Raw genomic sequence first — 22,384 nt, forward strand, 5'->3', positions numbered from 1 at the left:
CCAAGTCCTATCAGTCCTTCTTTCAACATTTATTTAAAATTCATCCACTTCTATCTCCATGGCCACTATGTTATTCCAAATGACTGCCCTACTGAAGGCCCTACTGTGATTTTGTCATCACTTTTAGACTAAACTCAAATTTCCTAATACACTGGAAGGTCTATACACTTTGACCCAGACATAGTTCTTTAGTCTCATACTGAATCCCACCACCCCTCACTCACTGAATATATTGGTCTTCTTTCATTTCCCCACTGCCACTGCAGGACCTCTTAAGGCGCTGTTCCCTCTGCTTGGACTGCCATTCCCCACATTCTTAGCCCACGTCCCTCCCAATATTAAGTAAAACAACCTGAAAATCTTTAAAGGCCAATTGGTCAGAGTGTCCTTCTCTGACCCCATATTCCCACATTACACTAGATCTGCCACTGTATGCTCTCCTCTCCTCCATAGCATTTATCACACTTTTTACTTACTCTTTTAGTTGCCTATTTGATAATTAACTGTCTTAGGCAGGAAGCTTCATGAGAAGCTTGTGGGGTTGTGGATTCTACATATTCCCAGCATCTAGCACAGTGCCTAGTGTTACATTCCACTAAGATAAATACAATTTGATATGATCTGTGTTATATTAATAGATAGAGGTATGCTTTTTGATTATAGTTTTATAGGATAATGCTTCAAAATGAAATGAAAATTCTCTCCTCTGATTGTCAGGAGAAAAAATTGCTTTGTTGCACAGAGAATGTTCAAAATGCTTCTAAAAGAAAAGTCAAATGTAGTTCAATAGAATTTTCTATAGGCTAGCCTTTCTCCTCATTAAAGTTAAGTTTCTCTGCAAAGAGGCCTTGCAGAAGCAGACTGGATTTTCTAGCACAGCAGTGCTCAACTGCATGGTTAATTTAATTCACTCTTCGTGAAAATACAAAGTCAAAACTTGAAACCAAGTATTTAGAATATTATTATATTAGAATAATTTCATTTCTATCATATTAATTAAAAGATATCTAAGTGTTCTGAGTAGCTAATTCTTTATATCCAAATTCTAATTATCAAACATTGTAATGTCTTGTTCTTTGGATGGGTACCTAGGAAGTTCAGGTTGTAAGGGTGTCAAAACAGTAAATTTCTTAAATTTTACCTATATGGTTCAACTTCAAAGAAAGACATCAAGTCTGGAAAGCAAAGCAGTCCTTGAGTCGAGAAGCAAAAGTTCTGACCTTCCCTGGTTACTGTAAACATTTATTTTACCTGATAAGTGAAAGTGAAAAAGGGAGCTAATATTGCCAGAGCAGATTTCCCAGCATTGCTGTCTGTCTCATCTTTCATGCCTACCCAGCATTGACAAATTCACTTTGAAATTTAGATTTAGGTAGCAGATAGCCTCACCTATCATTTACCCTTTGGTTGAGCAAGGGTCATGCAACTTCTAAAAGCCAAATCATCTTGTATCCAAGGAACTTCTTTAAATCTACATCCACCCTGTACCACAGATAAATGAATGTAGCTTTCACACTACAGTCAATCTAATATTGCCTTTATATTAAATTATCTTAATTTCCCCAACAATGCCATTCTTGTCATATTTTCTCATTGAGAGCGCTTGTTGGTCTATAGCATGAGTTCTCACAGAAATTAGCCTCCATAAAAGTATTCAGTCTGAGGTAGCTCTTAACGAAGAAACCAACAATAACAGCAGAACTGTACTTGACTATTTCCTATTGCTAGTGCTAATATTTTAGCATTTCCTTTTTTTTCCTCTACTCAGATATAGCTTACAGGTAATATCTAGGAAGAACTAGAAAAGTTAAGATAAATAACCAAATACCAAGGTCTTTTCCCATTTCTGAAAAGATTACATGCTTGCTAATATAAGAATTAAAGCAGTCATTTGATGAGGTATAAAGGACTGGTCATAAGATTTGAATATGCGATTTTGTTTACAGACTTTGTAGCTCTGCTCTTAGGAGAAAACATAGTCATCTTAAACATAAATTGCCACATAAATTTTAGTTCATATTTTCCCAAAGAGTAGTTTCCAGAATGCACAGGGATATGTAGCATACATGATATTAACATAGTGAACTCTTTATGCTCCACATTTTAATGCCTGATACTTAATCTGTCATGAGTTCTGGATGCAGTAAGTTCCATTCATTATAATAGATACTGGACCATTCCCAGAGGTACTTTTTTCTTCTCATTAGAATAATTATTTTCACTTTCTTTAAACTAACTCACATAACTGAAAAAATAGCTTCAATAACCTTAAAGCACACTGTTTAACATGTTTAAAGAAAACTCAAAAGTTGAGTCATTAAAGCTACATTTTTCAGGTCTTAAATGTTGCCTATATACTTCTTAGGAGTAGGAATGTAAATACTTTCAAGAAAATCCCAGAATGCTATCTAAATATAAATCGGAACTGGAGGATCTTCAACTATAAACTAAATGGCAATCTTTTATTTAAAACACTCCCAAATTTCTTTACTTTATCAAAACTAAAACTTTTTAGCCCAGTGTTCATGAATGTGATATACATCATCAATTCAAATATTCTTCCACTGAGTTACAAAACACTCTTAGTTTTACTATACCCTGGGCATTTAACTAAAACCATCCACATATGCTCTTTAAGATACTCAAAGTACAGGGATACTTAAATCCACTGGGAATTCTCCTCTGTCTGATTAATAAATTTGAGGAGAACATCTCTACTTTTAGATAATTGACTCTACTCCTTCAAAATCTAAAGCTATGCTTATATTCCATTCAATTCCCTAGTTTCTTCTAGTAACTTTGTTCTAAAAATACTCCTTAACTAAAATGGTCAAATTAAGAAGAATAGGTAAGACACAAGATTTTTTCTTTTTCATTTGAGAATGGTGCAGCCCAAACTCTTAGCCATTCACATCTGCTGCACTGAAGTGATGTTCCTTCTTTGATTAGTCAAAAATTTTGTGGGTTTTTTATTTGTTTTCAAGATAAACAAAAATCTTTAATAGTGTAATATTGAGAATGTACTTCTAAACTTTCATATTTTTTCCTAAGACAGATTATGTCAATTCTTCATTATAGTCCATGATCAACCTGGAGATATAAATAACTAAACACATTTTACCGGCTGTATTTGCAATGTTTCCCTTTCTTGTTACTCACTGTCCTAATTTTATGTTAAATTAAACCTAAAATTATCTGTAAAAGAAAACTGCAATCAGGACCTGGGTAAATAATTTCAATGTTTGACATTATACTGAATTGATCATTTCTAAAATGAGGAAAAAAAGTTATCCAAGTAGTATTTTCAAACATTTTAATTTATAATGAATAAACAATCAACACAATAAAAATAAGAAAGTAAGCATTATTTTAACACTGCAAATATTCATGTAAAAACAGCTGTACCTTAATTATTTATCCAGTCCTGTGCAGGCTTTCCTGACTTGTTTGGAATGGCAGACCCTTGTAACAGCTTTGATTTATATGAAACTTTAGAGATCTAGACATTGATTTAAAAACCAGTGGGAGTGAACAAGACAAGCCAATCAACACCACCACCTCACCCCAACACCTCCTTCTGTCTAACTTGCGTCAGCTCTTGAAAAAAAAAAAAAAGACAGAGAAGCTAAGTCAGTTTACTGTTGTACATTTGGATTAAACATCAGTTACACCAATTTCTATTTGCTTTTAGAATTTTGACTTTCATACAATAAAATAATCACTGAAAGTTTTAGGTTGGTTGGTGTCATTCTCTATTAAGATTTTACTAGGTTGGTTGACTGATGAATCCAGAAATATTCCTTTTTCAAAAGACTTATGAGTTGAAGTCAAAGTAAAACAATGCAATAACAATAGTTATGAGGTCAGATTGTTTAATGAAACATTATAATCAAAATCTCCAGAAAATATTGATTACATACTGAAAGAGTTATTTTCTTTTGAGTTGTTGATCTTTTCAGAGAAAATTTTACAGAATGACAAATACTTCCAAACAGTACTGTTACTCAAGATGCCATGAAGTTGGAAATCACAGGCCAATATCAGCCACCACTCCTACACCAAAGGCAGTGTGCTGAGTAGGCAAAAGGCTGTTTGGCATTTTAAAAGAATTTTTAAGTAGGTATTTTCTCCATTAAAAAAAAAAATCTACTTGGTTTTCCACATGTCAAAGGTAGAGTTTTTAACTCTACCATATTTTATATGTTGGCAAATCATTTATTTACTCTGCTATTAAAATGTATCAACTAGACACTACTCTGAAAGTAGGCAAGAAAAACGAATCACAAACGAATCAAGAATTGAGGGTTCTTTGCCTTTTAAGTATCTATGACATGAATGAACAATCTAATAACCAATCAGAGGCAATGCTAGATTACAACAGATGTGTCAATTCCTATTTCTATAAAAGAAAACTAAACATTGCTCCTCGAGTAAGACATTCTTAAGTCGATGCAAGACATTAAACATTAAACAAAATGTGTAGTTAACTATTTTTTTTCCTTTCCAAATATGCCTGTTTGGTCTATTAACCATAAAAGTAAGTATGGCAAACTTACTTTTACTTGTCTCTTAGCTCATTGTCTATTTTTTAGAGTTACCCCATAGTTTTATCTTTTATCCGATGAGAAGTATTACGGTCTAGGAGAACAATGATAATAACAAATGTACTAATTTTAATGGTAGGGAAATCTCAAAAAAATTCCTTTTAAAATTTCTATTTTCATCATTTAATAGTGATGCTTCCAATTTAAGATTTCTTTCTGTTTGCAAAGTTACCAGATAAATATAAGATTAACCATGCAAAAAATTGCAATAATTATTAGAAAATCAAATCTATTGTGGCAAAATTTCATTTAATAGTGGGTCAATCAAACAAGAATGAATGCACTCCAATATGTTAATTTGATATTAAATTATAATATCATATAAAATAGGGTGGAGATAAATGTATAGATCATTAAAGTTTTACTCTTCCTAAAATTGTAAGCTTTGGCTTTGTTGTAATTCTGATCTTCAAGTATAGTAAATAATTATAGTAAATTAGCATTGGATAAAAATTAAAAGCACACATAAGAGACTTCTATTGAAGAGTTTAATCATGTTTCTTTTAAAACTACTCTACATAGCAAAATTGTTATTACAAAACTTTTCTAATACTGACTTAAAAATCAAATATATACACATGAAAACTAATTTGACAAAAGTTAATAAATTAAAACAATGAAGTATCTGGTTCATTGTTTGACTATTTTTTTCCCTAGATCATTTGACATTTTCAGATGCGGCCAAAATTAATGAAGAAATATATGGTCTGCTCTCAACAAAACTCACAATAACTTTTCTTTCATAAGCAAAACACAGACTTAAGCATTATAATTTAATGTTCTGAATATTTGTTAAAATCATACCACAATGTAATCTCATGCGCATTTGCTAATAGACTTGTGCTGTTTGGAATTTTAATGCATGGCATATGCAACAGATTCAATTAGGCTCATGCTCGTTTCATGTATCATAGTAGAAAGAGCTAATCATCAGAATATGGGCAGAACTTAAAAATGAATAAAATGAAAAATATGTAAGTAGTGAATAATGAATCAAGTCTGGGAATGAGATGACAAACACTTTAACTTGACCTTCACATAAGAAATTAAAATATGTGCCACCATGAATAGATATATGAGATTTGGTCTGTGTGTCTATAGGGGTAGGGGCTGGGGGTAAGACACATCCACATAAAGGGAGACTTGGCTTCCCAGACTAGAACCTAATTAGTGTCAGCAGAACTGCACAGCGTGCTCCAGGACTCCAGGAAATAAGGAGTCCCTAGGGACTGAGGACATTCAAGATTTCAGAGAGCCCACAGACCTTGAGGCGGCTATTAAAAAAGTCCATGTGAGATTCTAGTAGGTGGAGAGGAAAAGGAAAGACATCCTAGATGAAAAATACCCTTGTAATTCTGATCTTCAAGTATACTAAATAGTTACAGTAAATTAGCATGTTGGATTAAAATTAAAAGCTAAAAATTAAAATGCCAGAAGTATATTCTGGCAACAGTGAGAATCATTCTGGCTCCAGTAGAGACCTTCTGGAGCAAAATAGGAGAACAGAATGGAATAGTACAGACTGCAAAAGGTGTTAAGTCTAGGGAACTCAGATTTGTAGTGATGAAGATCTTTTGAAAGCTTCTGAAGAAAGTAAGAAAATCAGCATAGTAAAAATGTAGGCGAGATGATGGGGTGGAGGTAGTGGTGGAGGTGGAGGTGGGTACAGGGAGGCCAGTAGGAAGGTTGACTGATAGTTTGGGTTTGGTGATGTTTGCCTATCTGAGAATAATGGCAGAAGGAAAGGTAGACAGACAAAATTTAAATTGGAACCAATGGTAATTTGACTCTTTTTCTTGTATTCCTATTTCTTGTTATCACTTTCACTAGCTCACAATGCTATGAATTTTAAGTGATCATTTTATGAAAAACAAGAACTAGCAATAAAATCTTCATTTTCCTTACATAGAGAAAGAGAACGTATGGTGATAATTCATCCATTTCGGCACCCGTTTCATCAATCTATGACTATCATCTTCAAATAGTATAGAGAAGGTCTTAGAATGTACATCCCAATGTAATGTTATCTATTGAAAATACAAGAATGTTGGCTCAAAATACAGTGATTCAGATTATACCTGTACATTGAATAAGAAATTTTCTTATACATATTTAAAATCATTGATTATATGGTTTAAAATTTCTACCTCCAACAATGACCTTAAAGAGAAAGTTCCAGCAGGATCAAGTTAAAATTAGTCAACAATTAAAAAAAAAAATCTTAGACCATCATGGTATTTTGCAATGACACTAGGAGAGATAACCTGTTGTTCTCACCATGACTATACCCAAATTTCTAATTTTAGTCATAGGACAAAATGATATTTGAAAATAAAATTTGGTTGTAGCCAAATTGGAAGGAGACATTTAGAAACAGTAATGACTAAGAAACAAATTATGTATTTTTTAATACTTTTGTAATGCCTTTGTTTCTGTATTCATTGCTTTTCTTTGCTCTCACTTCAATTTCCCTTTAAGTCATCTCCCTTTTTTCTTGCTTCCATTTCTTGTTAACTTTTCTATACCACATTGTATTTATGATACCTTATTCTCCAAGAAGTTACCTTTTACTATAGATTCATAAACTCAAAATCTAATTGATTTTTTTTATCACATCATACGTAAATGTCTATCTGACCTCCCAGGTCTTTCCTAAAAAGTGGAAATACTAGCAAGACTGCAGAAAGAAACAATATTTTGATTATTTCTTTTTAATATAGATTTGCCATCTGCCTTTTGGTTTTCAGACTTACAGTGTTAAAGAGAATTTGTGATCTTTTTTGATGCCATTGTTTTGGCACTTCAAGTTCTTCATTTTATTTCTCTTTTAATATAGATACTTGCAAAATAAGAAAAATAGAGAAAATCCATAGAAAAATGTTACAGAAATCTTTCTAAAGTATCCAAATAGCAGAATTCTCTGCCATGATAAAGGGGAGTCAAGCACTTCTATACCCGAGCTGTCATATTATTTGTATCCCTTGTAAAGTAATGAAAACTTAGGTACACTATAGGCAGCTCTTTACATGGTTCTGTAATTATTAACCTCAACTTACAAAATAAAAAATTGGAAATAAAAGAAGAGATAATTAAATGTTACCCCCCCCAAAGGCCACATATCAAATTAATTGCAAACAGAGAAGTAAAGATTAATAATTTTCTAATTTGCTTTGGCAAAGCATCTCAGACTTCCGTGGAAGCTTGAGCCACTTCTATTTTTTTAAGACACCAAATTTACATATATATCTTTACATTGTTTTAATCCAAAATGGGATTACTAAAATGTAGTGCATTTTCAATATTCCTATTTAACAAAACAATATCTTAACACACATACAATACAAATGACTACATGATTAGGATCATTTGATGATACCTTCAAAAAATCTAAATTTGAGACCCTCCCAAATATGAAGCCCCAAAGAGCTTTCAGCCCAGGCCCCTGGGAGAGGCTCTGATTTTCCATTCTAAGAAACCCCACCAAGTGAAATGCAATGACCCACGAGTTTTGAGGAAATGGCTCAGTTGATCGCATGCCCCTCTTTTCAACTCAACCTAACCCACCTTTACAGTTATATAATGGAGCATTTTGGAAATGTTTGAATAGTCAACTACTATGTTGCAAAATTAGCAAACAAGTTTGGTTCAGGTTGACAAATTTATTGACTTTGCCACAGACCTAAATAGAAAATTGCTTTTAGCCTCCACTGACAAAACAAGAAAATTAAATTAAAAAAAAATCTGGTTAGACAACAGCCCATGATGTCTATATTTTGCCTCTGCCTTTCACCTTTGAAAAAGATCCTTCTGGGCCGGGCGTGGTGGCTCACGCCTGTGATCCCAGCACTTTGGGAGGCCGAGGCGGGTGGATCATGAGGTCAGGAGATCGAGACCATCCTGGCTAACACGGTGAAACCCCGTCTCTACTAAAAATACAAACAAATTAGCCGGGTGTGGTGGCGGACTAAGCGGGCAACTGTAGTCCCAGCTACTTGGGAGGCTGAGGCAGGAGAATGGCGTGAACCCGGGAGGCGGAGCTTGCAGTGAGCCGAGATCGCGCCACTGCACTCCAGCCTGGGCGACAGAGTGAGACTCCGTCTCAAAAAAAAAAAAAAAAGAAAAAGATCCTTCTGATCCATTTCATTTATTGATCCCACACTGAAATGATGCAGTGAAAAGCATCACAAGTTTATTTCAGGCTTCCACCTAAGCAGAAATATAATGTAACAAAGTCTATAGGACTTATGGGTGATTACAACTTAAATAATGTACTGAAATTCTAAACGTTAAATTAGAACTTTTAGAAGCTTGCTTTAAAGAATAATTTCTAGCCTTTAAAATGCCTGCTTGAGAAAACAGCACTGCTAAGAGATGTATAATTATAAGTATAACAATACTTCCTGAAAACTGACTCACCTTGTTAACGTAAGTTCTTCATATGGAATACATATTATGGCAGTGCTGGGCTGGGTTGACTCTCTAGTTCATAGCAATTGATAGTTTAAAAAATTACATTCTTCTTAGATCACAGCATATTAATTTCCATTACTCTCTTTCGTATTCCTGCCTGTCCCTACCAGAACAATTTTGATGCATTTTGATTTTGTAATTTCGTTAGTGATTGGACTTTGTAAACCTGTTATCATCTTGCTTAAATTTGGACTTTCGGTAGTTTAAGCTGTGACCCAATATGCTGTGTGGCTAGACTTTAAAAGCAAGGGGGCCCTCCTAAATGGTGATAATGCTAACATATGCTTCAAAGAATCAGGTGATAATGCTAACATATGCTTCAAAGAACATAAAGATATGTTCAGGCTGGCCTTTTTACTATCCTATCCAGAATGTTAGAAATAAGAAATGCATGTTCACTAGAAAATGTCTTTCAAAGGAATCTGAGCAGAGAGAGAGAAATAATAGTGTCATTGACATTTCCTAATTCACTTTTTAATGAACTCGGGAGGATTTCCGAGTCAGGTCTCCTCAGTAGAGAAGAGGGCAGGCTTCTGCCTTAAAAGCTTATTTCTCCTGCTGGACTCCAAGCAGCTCCCAGGTAGGGCCATGGTGTAGTCAGAGCCCTTCACAGGGACACTTGTTGCCTAATGCACCCATTCTTCACCACAAGAGTTTGCAGGGCCCAGCATGGGACATTAACTGAGCTTTTTGTACTTTATGGTTGCTTTAGTTAGGAATTATAATTCTTGGAAGGCTGGGTATAAAATTGGTAGCACCAGTCTTTCTTTAAATATAGGAAAAATAAATTCAGAATAGAATGCAATTTCTTTTCAGAAAAGTAAATGTTTTGACTTCATTCGGTGGGACAGCAGCAAAGGGCAGACTTTGGGCAGATGGTATATTTAGGTTTGGGGATGGATTCAAGTATGTTTAGATGGCCAATTTGCATTAATTATAAGTAATCTCCTTTTCTGTTTACCTTGATTAATATTAGACTATGCCTCACGCATAATAGGTACCATATAAACACTGAATGAATGAAAATCTTTATTAAAGGCACTGATTCAATTTGTGCATTCAAAATCTTTCTTTAAAACTTATTCATGTATGAGGTTGCAGCAAGAGACATTCTAATAATTATTCAGTTGATGGGTCCTGCTATATATTAAAATGTTCCTTCTTATCCTCAGAGCCAATTGTGAAACGGTAAATATTCATGCTATATGCAAGGACCCATTAGTTGCTTTAGAGACAGCTGCCTTACTTCAATATAAAGCAGTAATTACAAATGCTGTGTTCAAGGAAATAAGGACATAGGGCAATTATAATTAAAATAAGTTACAAATGGTGAGATAGAAAATCTAATAATAATAAGGTCCCTATGTTGTTTCAAAGATTACGTTGTTCTCACTCATAAGTGGGAGTTGAACAATGAGAAGACATGGGCATAGGGAGGGCAACATCACACACCGGGGCCTTCGGGAGGTAGGGGGTTAGGGGAGGGATAATTACATTAGGAGAAATACCTAACGTAGGTGACAGGTTGATGAGTGTAGCAAACCACCATGGCATGTGTATACCTATGTAACAAAACTGCACATTCTCCACATGTACCCCAGAACTTAAAGTATAATATAAACAAATAAATAAAATAAAATAAAATAAAAATTATATACAAAACATATAAAAATATATGCAAAGAGAAATCATGTATGTCAAAATGTTAATCGTGGTTATTTCCAGAATGTGGAAATGTAGATAGTGTTTATTTTATTTATATTTGCCGGCTAACCTTTAAAAAATACAGATTACTTTTATTATCAAAAAAGAATAAACGTAATTAGAAACAAAAGCAACAAAACAAAGAGTTCCTGTCTTAGGTTTTTCAACAATAATCCTGGGCATTAGCCACTAGCTAAATCTCTAGTTTGGGATACTTAACCAGCAAACAATCAACTCCCTTAAAAAAATCTTTGATTCTGAATGGGCATTTATGAGCTATTTAGAATCTAGATAAAATTATACATCTCCAGTTTGTTCTGAAAGAATGAGAAAAAAATGATTGTTTTTTCCCCATCTGCAAGAGATATTCTAAATAGATCTCAAAATATTGTTGAGAAAAATGGGCATATAATATTTTTTACAATGCTGTGAGATAATCAGTTTCTATTATGGCAGAATAAAGAATCATCTCATCCATTCAGCAAATATTACTGAACACCTACATGTGCCAGATTTTATGCTAGGGCTAAGGCAAAGAGACAATTAAAAAATAAAAGACCCAATCCCTCCTCTCAAGACCTAGTCTTTCAAGTGAATTCATTGCATATGTAGGTCATGATGATGTAACAGGATGCACAAAATGCCCATGACATCTGAGGGGCAGGAGAAGTGTGGCACCCAACTCAGCTTGAAAGTGGCAGAGAAGCTTCTGGAGGAAGTAACAGCTGGGCTAAAGCCAAAAGAACAAATAGAAGTTGGCAGGAGAAATGCGATGGGGAGCAGACTGCAGGCAGAGCAGATAGCACAAGCAAAGGCAAGGAGGCAAGAAGCAGTTCCTGGCAGCTGGGTGTTTCTGAAAGAATGGAAAACACCACTGGAAAGGTCAGTGCAGGGATCACAGAGGGCTGTGGATACCAGGTCTTTTCTTTATTATGTTTAATTCATATGGGTTCATTAAAAAAGTCCAGCTCAGCAGTTCCACATAGAGCTTGAGATTTCAGATATGTGAAGAAAATGTGTTTTGTTAGAAATTGTGGTAATAAAGGTTACTGCAAACAGTAAAAACCACCTGGGTAGCACGAGGCAATCCTTCTTACATTGCATCCCTAGAGAGAGTGTTTATGTGGACCTGGTCCTCTGCTTTGTGTTTGGACCATCAGGATTATTGCATTAGGCTAAGAACAGAAAAGCTTAGGTTCATGAAGTATTTTGCTTCAACTGATGTAAACTATGTCAAAAAAAAGCTAATTCCAAGTCTTACAGGAATTGAATATTTAGCTATAGAAATCCTGACTCTTCCTTCCTAGATATTTGAAGTTGATTTTTTAAGTTAGACTCTAAATTTCAACGTATTTCAACTTGTCTTAATTATTTTAAAATCCACCTAAGTGAAGATCAATGCTTAAGTTAATTATATATGAGCACTTTTCCAGTAATATTAATTAATATCTTAATTTGCGAGCATTTATATTCCTTAATTATTTCTTAATAGGGTCTAGTATAGTGTTATAAGTAACAGTTGAAAGACTGATATGTGCTTATTTGGATGAGTGATCTGATTTTTACATGCGAATAAGACAATCATATTGACTTAAATAGTTTTGCTTGCATCTTTTCTTTCTTTTTGAATTAAAGGCTGATGGCGTTTCCTTTGATGTTTGCTTAAGACTTTTAGCATTAGCTTTTTCTGAGGAATCCTGAGAGGAGCTTCACTGTTTTTGTCTTGAAACTGTCTGTTTATCCCTTTATATCTACATGAGAAGTCTTCTGACACCCTATTGGTCTGAATGTCTGAACATGTTCTCTTCTGTTATGCTAACACTCAGTGCTGGACTTTGATTCAGAAGATCTGGGTTCTAATTCTGACTCCATTAATTACTAGCTGTGCTATCAACAACTAGGTAAACTCTATAAGCTTTTTTCTCATTTATAAAATAGTATATAGTTCCTAGGGTGGCAACAGAACTATTGGTGGCAGCAGATAAAATGTACACATTCTTTTATTTTAGTAAATTAAAACAAGGAATTTTACAAACCTAAAATAAACTATAAACATGACTGGAGTTCAAACTAGCCAAATTTCTTTCTCCCTGTGGAACTCTTTTTTGCCATTGTTTGGATTAAAAACCTTAGCAATGTCAATAAGTAGTAATTACACTTAAAAAGGGGTCAGAGAAATATCAAAGTGGTCTTCCAAAAGAAATGTTGGGCATAAAATTCTGACATGTTGATATGAAATCTCAATTCTGAATGTTTCAATTTCACTAATTCTCCTCAGAAAAATTTTCACCAAATGTAAATTGGAATGAGCTGTCTTTAGTATTTTTTTAAATTCCCTTTCTTGTTTTTAATCAATTAGTCAATTAACCAATTATTCCTTCAGTGAGTAATCTTTGAATATCTATTATGCACCCAGAATGGTTGACATCAGTGTCTCCGTGTCTTTTGGCTTTCCTTCTGCTTCCTCACATTGCCCCTGTTTTATTCTGACTGACCATAAGCCTTAAGATAACCAGGGAGCTTTACAGCTGAGCTGATATTCACAAGAGTTCTGTTGACATATACATATGTACATGAATTTATTAATTATGTTATATAAACAAAGAGATCTGCATACCTATATCTATGTCTGTATTTATATTTATTACAAACCACAGTCCTTTATTTTCTGTTCAGATGAGCTCAGCTTTCATCCTGTGTTCAGATGCTATGTTCCTCTAAGTTCGTTATTGTTTTCTCACTGTAATTCCAAACTCTTTTTCTCAAATATGGATCCGCCCAGTGAAATGGAGAACCCGTTGACTCTGGAGTTCAAACTCAAGGGTTCGGATCTAATCCCCACTCTGCTGCCTAGGAGCTGAGAGACCTTAGATAAGTCAAGTTAACCCATTCCTCCTTTGTGCTGTCTGTGCCTCTTGCAAGCCTCACTGTTGAGCTTAAGGGTTGCACTGTAACATGTTTGTTTACATGTCTGCCCTTCTAGACTCTGAAGTCTTCAAACACAGACACTGTCTTATTCAGCACAGCACAGAGTCAAATAGTAGATTCTGGAGCTCCACTGCCTAGACTTAAATCCGACTTCTGTCTTTTATCCTGTCTGACTTTGGGCAAGTTATTTGCCATTTCTGTGCCTCAGTTTCTGCATCTACAAGAAGGAGATAATAATAGTGCCTACCTCACACTGCTGTTATGAGGATTAAGTAAGTTAATATTTGTAGAACATTGAGAAGAGCATCTGGCACATAGTGAACATTTGTGCGCATTTGTTATATATGCATATTTAAAGAATTGTCTCCGACTTCAATACCTAATATGATACCTATTTAATAAGTCTTTTTTGAATAAGCAAAGTCATGCAAATATTCCGGAACTCAGTTTTCTCTTTAATACTGGGTCTAATGAAAACTTAGACAAGGTTATTGTGAGGGTTAAATGAGGTATTGGATATACAGCATTATAAACATACAAGGTATTTCTATTGTTCTTTTTTATAAAAGTGAAATGACATTAGCAAAATAGATTATAGAATTAAATTAGCTTCAACACTTTTTGCTTTGAAAGTGTATTGTTACTGTGTATTAGACTATTATTTCACTTGTTATACTATTGGTTAGCACTGGAGAAAAGGTGAAAAATGTGAGGTTTTGACCCTGACCCCTGGAATCTCAGAAAACAACCTCATAAGAAGGCACAGTTTGCAATATGTGTTTGTTTAATATTAACCAACCTGTGAAGCTGAACAGCCCCATGGTACATATTTACCTCTGAACCTGTCATCAGCACCAGTGTTTAAACATGCAAGTGTACTGGCAGATTTGGGGGGTTGGTTGGCTTTGCTTTGGGTTAATCTTTTTTGTAAGATTGATAAAACATGAAGACCCAAAGATGTACCATGACACGCTTTCCAAATGCCAAAGTAAGTGACCTACATTTCACTTACACTGTATCGTTTGATGTTGCTGAGCATTTTAATACTAATTGCCAAAACAGCCACACAGTTTTGGTCTAATCACATTCAGTAGAATCAAATATAAGATGCTTTTAATCATTATGAATCAGTGCATGGATTAGCTGGCAGCAAGAATGGATGACTCTGAGGCAGTTTCTTGATCAAACAAGACAACATGCTTGTCTTGGGACAAGATACATGGGAATCTCCCATCTTTACATCTCTTAAATTCAAGGCAGTCTTGCAAGCATGCATACATGCTACTTCTCATTAATTTGAGGTTAACCTGGCTAAATTGCTTAGAATTTGAGTTGAAGACTAAAAGGCTGTGGTGTCAAATACTTTAGTAGGTCCAGTTTCACTCATTCTTTGAGATTTAGAAACGAGGAGTTTTATTCATTTCAGTGTGCAGAAATAGATCATGTACCATGGCTTTGTGGCACAAGTTTTCACCTAAAATACTTAAGAAACAATTTTCTTCCAAAGCTTTGCTTTATCTCATGTAATCACAGTTATTCTATGTTATGGCTGCTAAAATTATTTGAGGATAATTGAATAGAAGATGTATATGAGATAGTATACTGTATTAACTAGATTTTTGGGCAAAATGACTTTTCAAGGATTATAAATGGCTAAAGGATACACACACACACACACACACACAGAATATGAATCATATTGAGATGGCCTTCCTTTTATCTCTTGAGTAGACTGGTAAATTATGACCACTTTTTGCTTGTTATTCAACTCCTCCCTTCCTCTCTTCCATCCTTCCCTTTCTTCCTTTTTTATTTTTGCACAGAGCAGTAACTTAGTAAAGAAGGCATGTGTCCAGTTTATTTACTTTCCTTCAATGAGATAATTTACAACCTTAGAACATGGCCTGGGATAGAGTAAGAGCTAAATAAATATTAGTTGTTGTTGTTGTTGGCTGTATATTTTTAAATCAGCAGACTCCATAAAATAGCCTAGGCACACAATATTTTAAGGGAATCTATTCATAAGCAGCAGATTATTTTGAATTCAGAATAATGATCAAATATTAAATAACTAAACTCCAATTCAAAAATTTAATTCTGTATTTCTTGGCTAAAAATCAGATGACAAATTTAATTCGTAGGCCTCCAGGCAAACATTTCAAGAATGGTTCCCAACTTTTGTTATTAATAATATTAACAGGTCCCCAGGAGAGATGGCTTTCTTTAGTAGGTCGCTTAAAATATCCAGCCACTTGGGCATTAGCATTCCTTGTCTTGTGTTAACTTGTTAAGGAGTTAACGTTTCACACATAGAAAGCCCTGAAAAAAATATATATTTAAAGAGAAATGCTGACATGGTCTTAATTCCTCCAGCACTGCTGCAACATCTGTTAACTGTAGTCTGATATTTAATAAAATATATGGACTTGCCATAGCAACATCTGCAACACAAAGAATATATGTGTTTCTCAGATAAAGAAAACTTTTAAAGAAACATACAAAAATATGTTAGTGATAGGTACCAATGAGATATTCCGCAAAATGGAAATATGTATAGCAGCAATATTTTAATATCAGACCACAGAATACTTCTAAACCCTTAGAAAATTTCTAAGTTACTTATTATTATTACTTTACAAAAGGAATCTTAAAGGGTAATATTTGGATGCATAATATTGACTCTGGCAAAAAAACACAAAACCATACATGTAAGAATTTGGGGTCATGACTGTCACTTTAGAAAAAGCATAATACATAAATATAATGTCTTTATTTTCTTTTGCCTGACACTTTCTGTATGTCTGAAGTATAATTTGTGGAAAGTGAACCTCAAAAAACTTTAAAAAACAGACAAAAAGCATTCTATACCTATTTCTAAAGTATATGCATAAAACGTTGCTTCAACTTTTATAGAAATAAAAATATGGGCAGCTGATTAGGCCTTCTTTCGGCCTCAATCAGCATATTTGGTGGCCTAAACCCTATGGGGAATTTGAAGCCTACCACACTTGACTATTTCCCCACTTTCTCTATTTAGAAGGTTTGCACTCATTTATTTTTGCTCAGTTAATTCTAGTGGAGAATAAAGTAGTAATAAAAATGTATTCACATGGCTATTGAACCGTTTTCTAAATTTTTTTGCAAAACAAAATATTTATAAGGTAGAAACTCAGAAATACATGCATATATATTAGTCTTACTGAGAGAATTACAAAGGGGCACCAAATAGGCTTTTAATTTCAATTCTGATGAAAAAATTCAGAAAGTAACTATGTAGGAAGTAACAGCTCAGAGGTATTGGGAGATCTTGGCATAGAATAACCTCTTACCCAGTTGAGGGAATCAAATTCCTGAAAACTCCATGATCGGAAAATTTCAGGTTGAGTAGCTTAATAGCTTAAGGGGAAGATATGGTTTACACAGTTGGGGCCAGGCTTGTGTATATCTGTAAAACATTTTCACACAAATAAAAGTAAAAAAAAAATCACCAATGATATTTTTACATAGTTTTCAGTGGCAATAATAAATACAATTAAATTTTGAGTTCCCACCTTTTGCTCACTAAAAAAGTTTCTAGAGTGGTTCTGTACAAGAGTTCCAACAACGGCAAACTCATACTACTTTGTTGTAGATAAACACATACCAGGGGAAATGTTTGGCCTTTTTCTATGAAGACATCCAATGCTTTTTTGATTTTATGGATTAGAGGAATTGTCTCCTGCTTGCTAACTCCCAGTGATGGTTCAGGAACAGGACTCACTTAGATGCTTGACAGGGAGAAACTTCTGATAACTTTAATTGACCTACTAGGTCTAGATGAGTAGATATTTCTCAAGCTTGTTCCTCTGCCTCTCAAAGCAGAGGTTTTTAACCTGGTGCACGAAGACGATATCACAAGGTACAAATTGCCAACCCTTCTTGCACTTATTGTTGCTCCTCCCCTCAAACCAAAACCCAGTTCTAAGGCCTTATCTGAAGCCCTAGGAGCCTTTTATGTCTTCTAAGCCTTTAGACAAAAGGATCTCCTCTCACTGTGCTTCCATCTATATTCCCTTTCTATCAGTGAGCCCCTGGGTCTTACTCTTTTTCTCTTAATTATTCTCAATCAGACTGACTGGGATTTGCATATATGATAAATTCATGCAACTTCATAAAAGATACATTGAAGCAAATTCATACTATGATTTTTGCATAGCTGACTGCAGTTAAAATTAATTCCTATTGGTAAAATTACTTAGATATACTAATAAAGTAATAGAAAATTATTATTAATAAAGGTTATATGTTCTTTAAAAATATTTTCTAGTATAGGTGAATAGTGTAAACATAAAATGTTAAATTTGCTTATTTTTTCAAGAGTTGAATAGAATAAAGAGAAATAATACTAAAGTGAGAAGATGATAGGTTTTTGTAAAAGTTTGCTTTTGACTTTTGTCTTGGGAAAATAAGACCTGTGTGTTCATCTGTCATTGTAGTAGGGAGAGCATGTAAGTGTGACCTTCATAATCCATGCTAGCATTTGTTTCTTATGAGATAATCCAATGGTTTGTGTCTTGCTGTCACTCATCTTCTGGGAGTATTCTGTAAACTATTGGTAGGTTACAGGGGCATGTCAGTGAGTTCTGCCACACTAGAGTCTTAAGAGAAGCAGCTTAGACAAAACCTATGAACTACCTCTATACGAGTCATATTTTCATTCATTCCAAACCAGTTCCCTATTTTATTTAAATATTATTTATATGCTGATTATTTTAGCTAAATCAGATTTGCAGAATGAGAAAAGCAAGTAAATTGTTCCTTAAACATGATTTTTCATGATCCTTGGCAAAAGTATTATAATCTAGACCCCAGAATGAAAGATCTGATTATTTAGTTTTGGTAATATAGTACAATTCATTTTTACTTCTTTATTATGAAAAAATTTAAATTAAACATAAATAGATGGAATAATATAAGGAACCCTCAGCTGGCATTATCCAATTTCAACCGTGGCCAATCATTGCATCTAAACCACTGTGCCCCCTCTCCCATTATTTTAAGGTAAATCCCGGATACATAATTGCATAATAAATATTTCTATGTATATCAGTAATAGAAAAATTCTTTTAAAATGTAGCCATGTGGGACAATTTTAAAAATCAAAACAACACTTAGTGTTTACTGGTTATATCTTGCAATCTTACAGAAAGTTGAGCAAGTGCCTCTGGGTGAGTAGACCAGTACACATTTTGAAACCTGATTGAAAGGACACTTCAGACAGGCTAAGTTCTTTCAGGAAGAAATGTTAGGTAAATCATGGGTATTAAAGTGGAATTGATCAAAATTAGGCAACATGTAGCCTGGAGGATCATCAGGGCAACAGAAGAAGAAATGACAAGTTGCAATTAAAAAAAAAAGGGAATCAATATTATGAAGGTTGGATTGAAGAAGGCAGAATTTTGGAGTTTGAGAATGACATTTTAAAAGTCATGTAAATCAACACAATTCAGAATATGGGTAATTCTGTAAGAGAAATAACTAGATTTCATCATCAAATAAATCGTAAGATGTGGAAAAAAGACATGAGAAGTTATTAACTCTGAGAACTGAAAGAGACTTAAGAGACTTATCAACCAATGAGAGTGAGAACTCTGGATTCTGATTCAAACTAACTAAGGGGAGGGAGAGAGAGGGAGAGAGAGAGAATATGAGAAATAAATGAACACTGCATGAATAATTGATAATATAAAGAAAATGTTGGTTTGATGAATATGCTAATTACCCAGATTTGATCATTACACATTATATATATCAATATATCACTCTGTACCAATTATTAAATACCAATTAAAAATTAAAATAAGAAAATAAATGTTGGTTATATTTAAGATGTGATGATATTTTAGTTATTCTTAAAGAGTTCTTATCATTTTGAGATACATAGTGATCATTCATGAATCAGATTATATGATGAGTAAGATCGGCTTGGAAATAATTTAGTAATGATTGTGGTGGGGTAGCAGAGGAGAAAAGATGTGAGTATAGATAAACTACAACAGACAAGTATTGATTATTGTTGAAACCAAGTGAAGCTGGAGATTCATTACACTATTCTCTGTACTTGGGAATGTTGAAAAATTTCCCAATTGAAAAGATTTGTTCAAATTTCCTAGTTTGGAACTACTACACATAGTTTTCTTGATAGTTCCCTCAAAAGTCTGAAAGAAGAAAGAAGATACTACAAATTCCTTCAGTCAACCAGAAGTATTAATTAACTAGCACTCTTGAGTTGTGCCATTATAGATGAAATTTATAATGATGACTCCGAGGCACTCTGAAACATTGAAGAGTTAAATTGTGTGCAACAAAATTTTGATTTTAAAGTGGGCCTCACTGTGTTGTTTTAACAGCTTTATTGAGGTATGACTGATATACAACAAATCATACATACTTAATGTATACAACGATGAGTCTGGACATGTCTATACACTTGTGAAACTGTCACCATGATCAATGTAATAGATATATCCTTCACTTTCAAAAGTTTCTTTGTGTCATTTTGTTTAGTTTTGTTTGTGATAAGAACACTTATGAAATCTACCCTATTAACAACACTTTAGTGCCTAACGATAGGCATTATGCTATATAGCAGATCTCTAGAACTAACTCATCTTGCATAACTAAAACTTTATGCCAATTTAACAGCAACTCTCTATTCCCCACTTCTTCCAGCCCCCGGTAACCACCATTCTATTCTCTGCTTCTGAGTTTGACTACTCTAGCTACTTCATATAAGTGGAGTCATGCAGGATTTGTCCTTCTGTGACTGGCTTATTTCACTTAGCATATTGTTCTCCAGGTTCATCCATGTTGTCACAAATAGCAGGATTTCCTTCTTTATCAAGGCTGAGTAATATTTCATTTTATGTATATACCACATTTTCTTTATCTATTCATCTGTCAATGGACATTTGGGTTGTTTCCATAACTTGGCTATTGTGAATAGCGCAGCAATGAACATGGGAGTGCAGGTATCGCTCTGAGATTTTGATTTCAATTCTTTGGATATATACCCAGAAAGTAGGATTGTAGGATCATATAGAAGTTCTATTTTTAATTTTTTAGGAACCTCCATACTGTTTTCCATATTGCCTGTACTAATTTATATCCGCATCAACAGTGTACAAGAGTTCCCTTTTCTCCATATGCTTGCTAACATTTGTTATCTTTTGTGTTTTTGATAATAGCCATCCTAATGTGTGTGTGGTGATATTTCATTGTGATTTTAATTTGCATGTCCTGATGATTGCTGATGTTGAGCATCTTTTCATATACCTGTTGGCCATTCGTATGTCTTTTTGAATAAATGTCTATTCAAGTCCTTTGATCCTTTTTTAAATCATGTTATTTGTTATGTAGGTGTTCCTTATATATTTTGGATATTAATTTCATCAGATACATGGTTTGCAAATACTTTCTCCCATTTCATAGGTTGCCTTTTCATTCTATTGATTATTTCCTTCGCTGTGCAGAAGCCTTTTAGTTTGATGTAGTACTGTGTCTATTTTTGCTTTGTTGCCTGTGCTTTTGGTGTCATATCCAATAAATCACTGCTAAGACCAATGTTAAAAAATTTTTCCCTATGTTTTATCCTAGGAGTTTTACAGTTTCAAGTCTTACATTCAAGTTTTTAATCCATTTTTAGTTTTTTTTTGTTTGTTTATGATATAAGATAAAAATCCAATTTCGTTCTTTTGCATGTGGATATACAGTTTTCCCCTCACCATTTGTTGAAGAGGCTATCTTTTCCCTATTGTGTGTTCTTGGGACCCTTGTTGAAGACCAGTTGATCATATATGTGCGGGCTTACTTCTGGGCTCTCTATGCCATTCTATTGATCTATCACTCTCTTTATGCCAATACCATACTGCTTTTGTTGTTTTGTTTGTTTTTTGGTACCGTATTTTTTCAGTTACTATAGCTTTGTAATATATTTTGAAATCAGGAAGTATGATGGCTCCAGCTTTGTTCTTTAATAAAATCACTTTGGCTATTTTGAGTCTTTCATGGTTCCATATAAATTTTATGATTATTTTTCCTATTTCTGTAAAAAATGCCATTGGGATTTTGATGAGGACAGCATTGAATTTGTAGCTCTCTGTGGATAGTATGGGCATTTTAACAATGTTAAGTCTTCCATTCCATTAACCCAAGATGTGTTTCCATTTATTTGCTGCTTTAATTTCTTTCATTGACCTTTTATAGTTTTCAGTATATAGGAGTTTTACCTCTTTAATTACGTTCATTCCTAAGTATTTTATTCTTTTTGATGTTACTATAAATATGATTGTTTTGTTAATTTCCTTTCAGAGTAGTTCATTGTCAACATATAGAAATCTAACTGATTTTGTATGTTGATTTTATATCCTGCAACTTTACCAAAAATAAAATCTGTGCCAAACATACATATTTTTATGAGACCTAAGATGGGAAGACTCCTTCTGTTTGTTTCTATCTCAGTGGGTGGGCAACTGGAGATTCTCTCTTCCTAGTTGATAGGCATAAAGGGACCCTACCCCTTCTTATGACAGCAGTTAGGGTTGAGAGACAACTTACTCAAAGACCAAAGCTAATAAGGTCCTGGCATGATGGATGAGCCAAAACTCACAACCCACTGTCTAACTTCTGAGCCCAGCTCC

The 22,384-nt window shown here is 34.0% G+C and overlaps 1 protein-coding gene across 2 annotated transcripts in view; it reads right to left on the reverse strand.

Annotated features, from left to right (window-relative positions):
• SLC38A4 (solute carrier family 38 member 4) overlaps positions 1–22,384 on the reverse strand; it is a 59,936-nt gene that overhangs the window by 34,367 nt on the left and 3,185 nt on the right. The window contains exon 1 of one of the 2 annotated variants that reach the window (XM_030822682.1): positions 3,406–3,553. The exons of the other annotated variant lie outside the window; for it this stretch is intronic. The gene's annotated coding sequence lies outside the window, so the exon portion shown is untranslated. Of the gene's footprint in view, positions 1–3,405; positions 3,554–22,384 lie in introns of those variants that run through there. 2 annotated transcript variants of the gene reach the window in all.

This window comes from Nomascus leucogenys, chromosome 11 (genome assembly GCF_006542625.1).
Source record: "Nomascus leucogenys isolate Asia chromosome 11, Asia_NLE_v1, whole genome shotgun sequence".
Taxonomy (NCBI): domain Eukaryota; kingdom Metazoa; phylum Chordata; class Mammalia; order Primates; family Hylobatidae; genus Nomascus; species Nomascus leucogenys.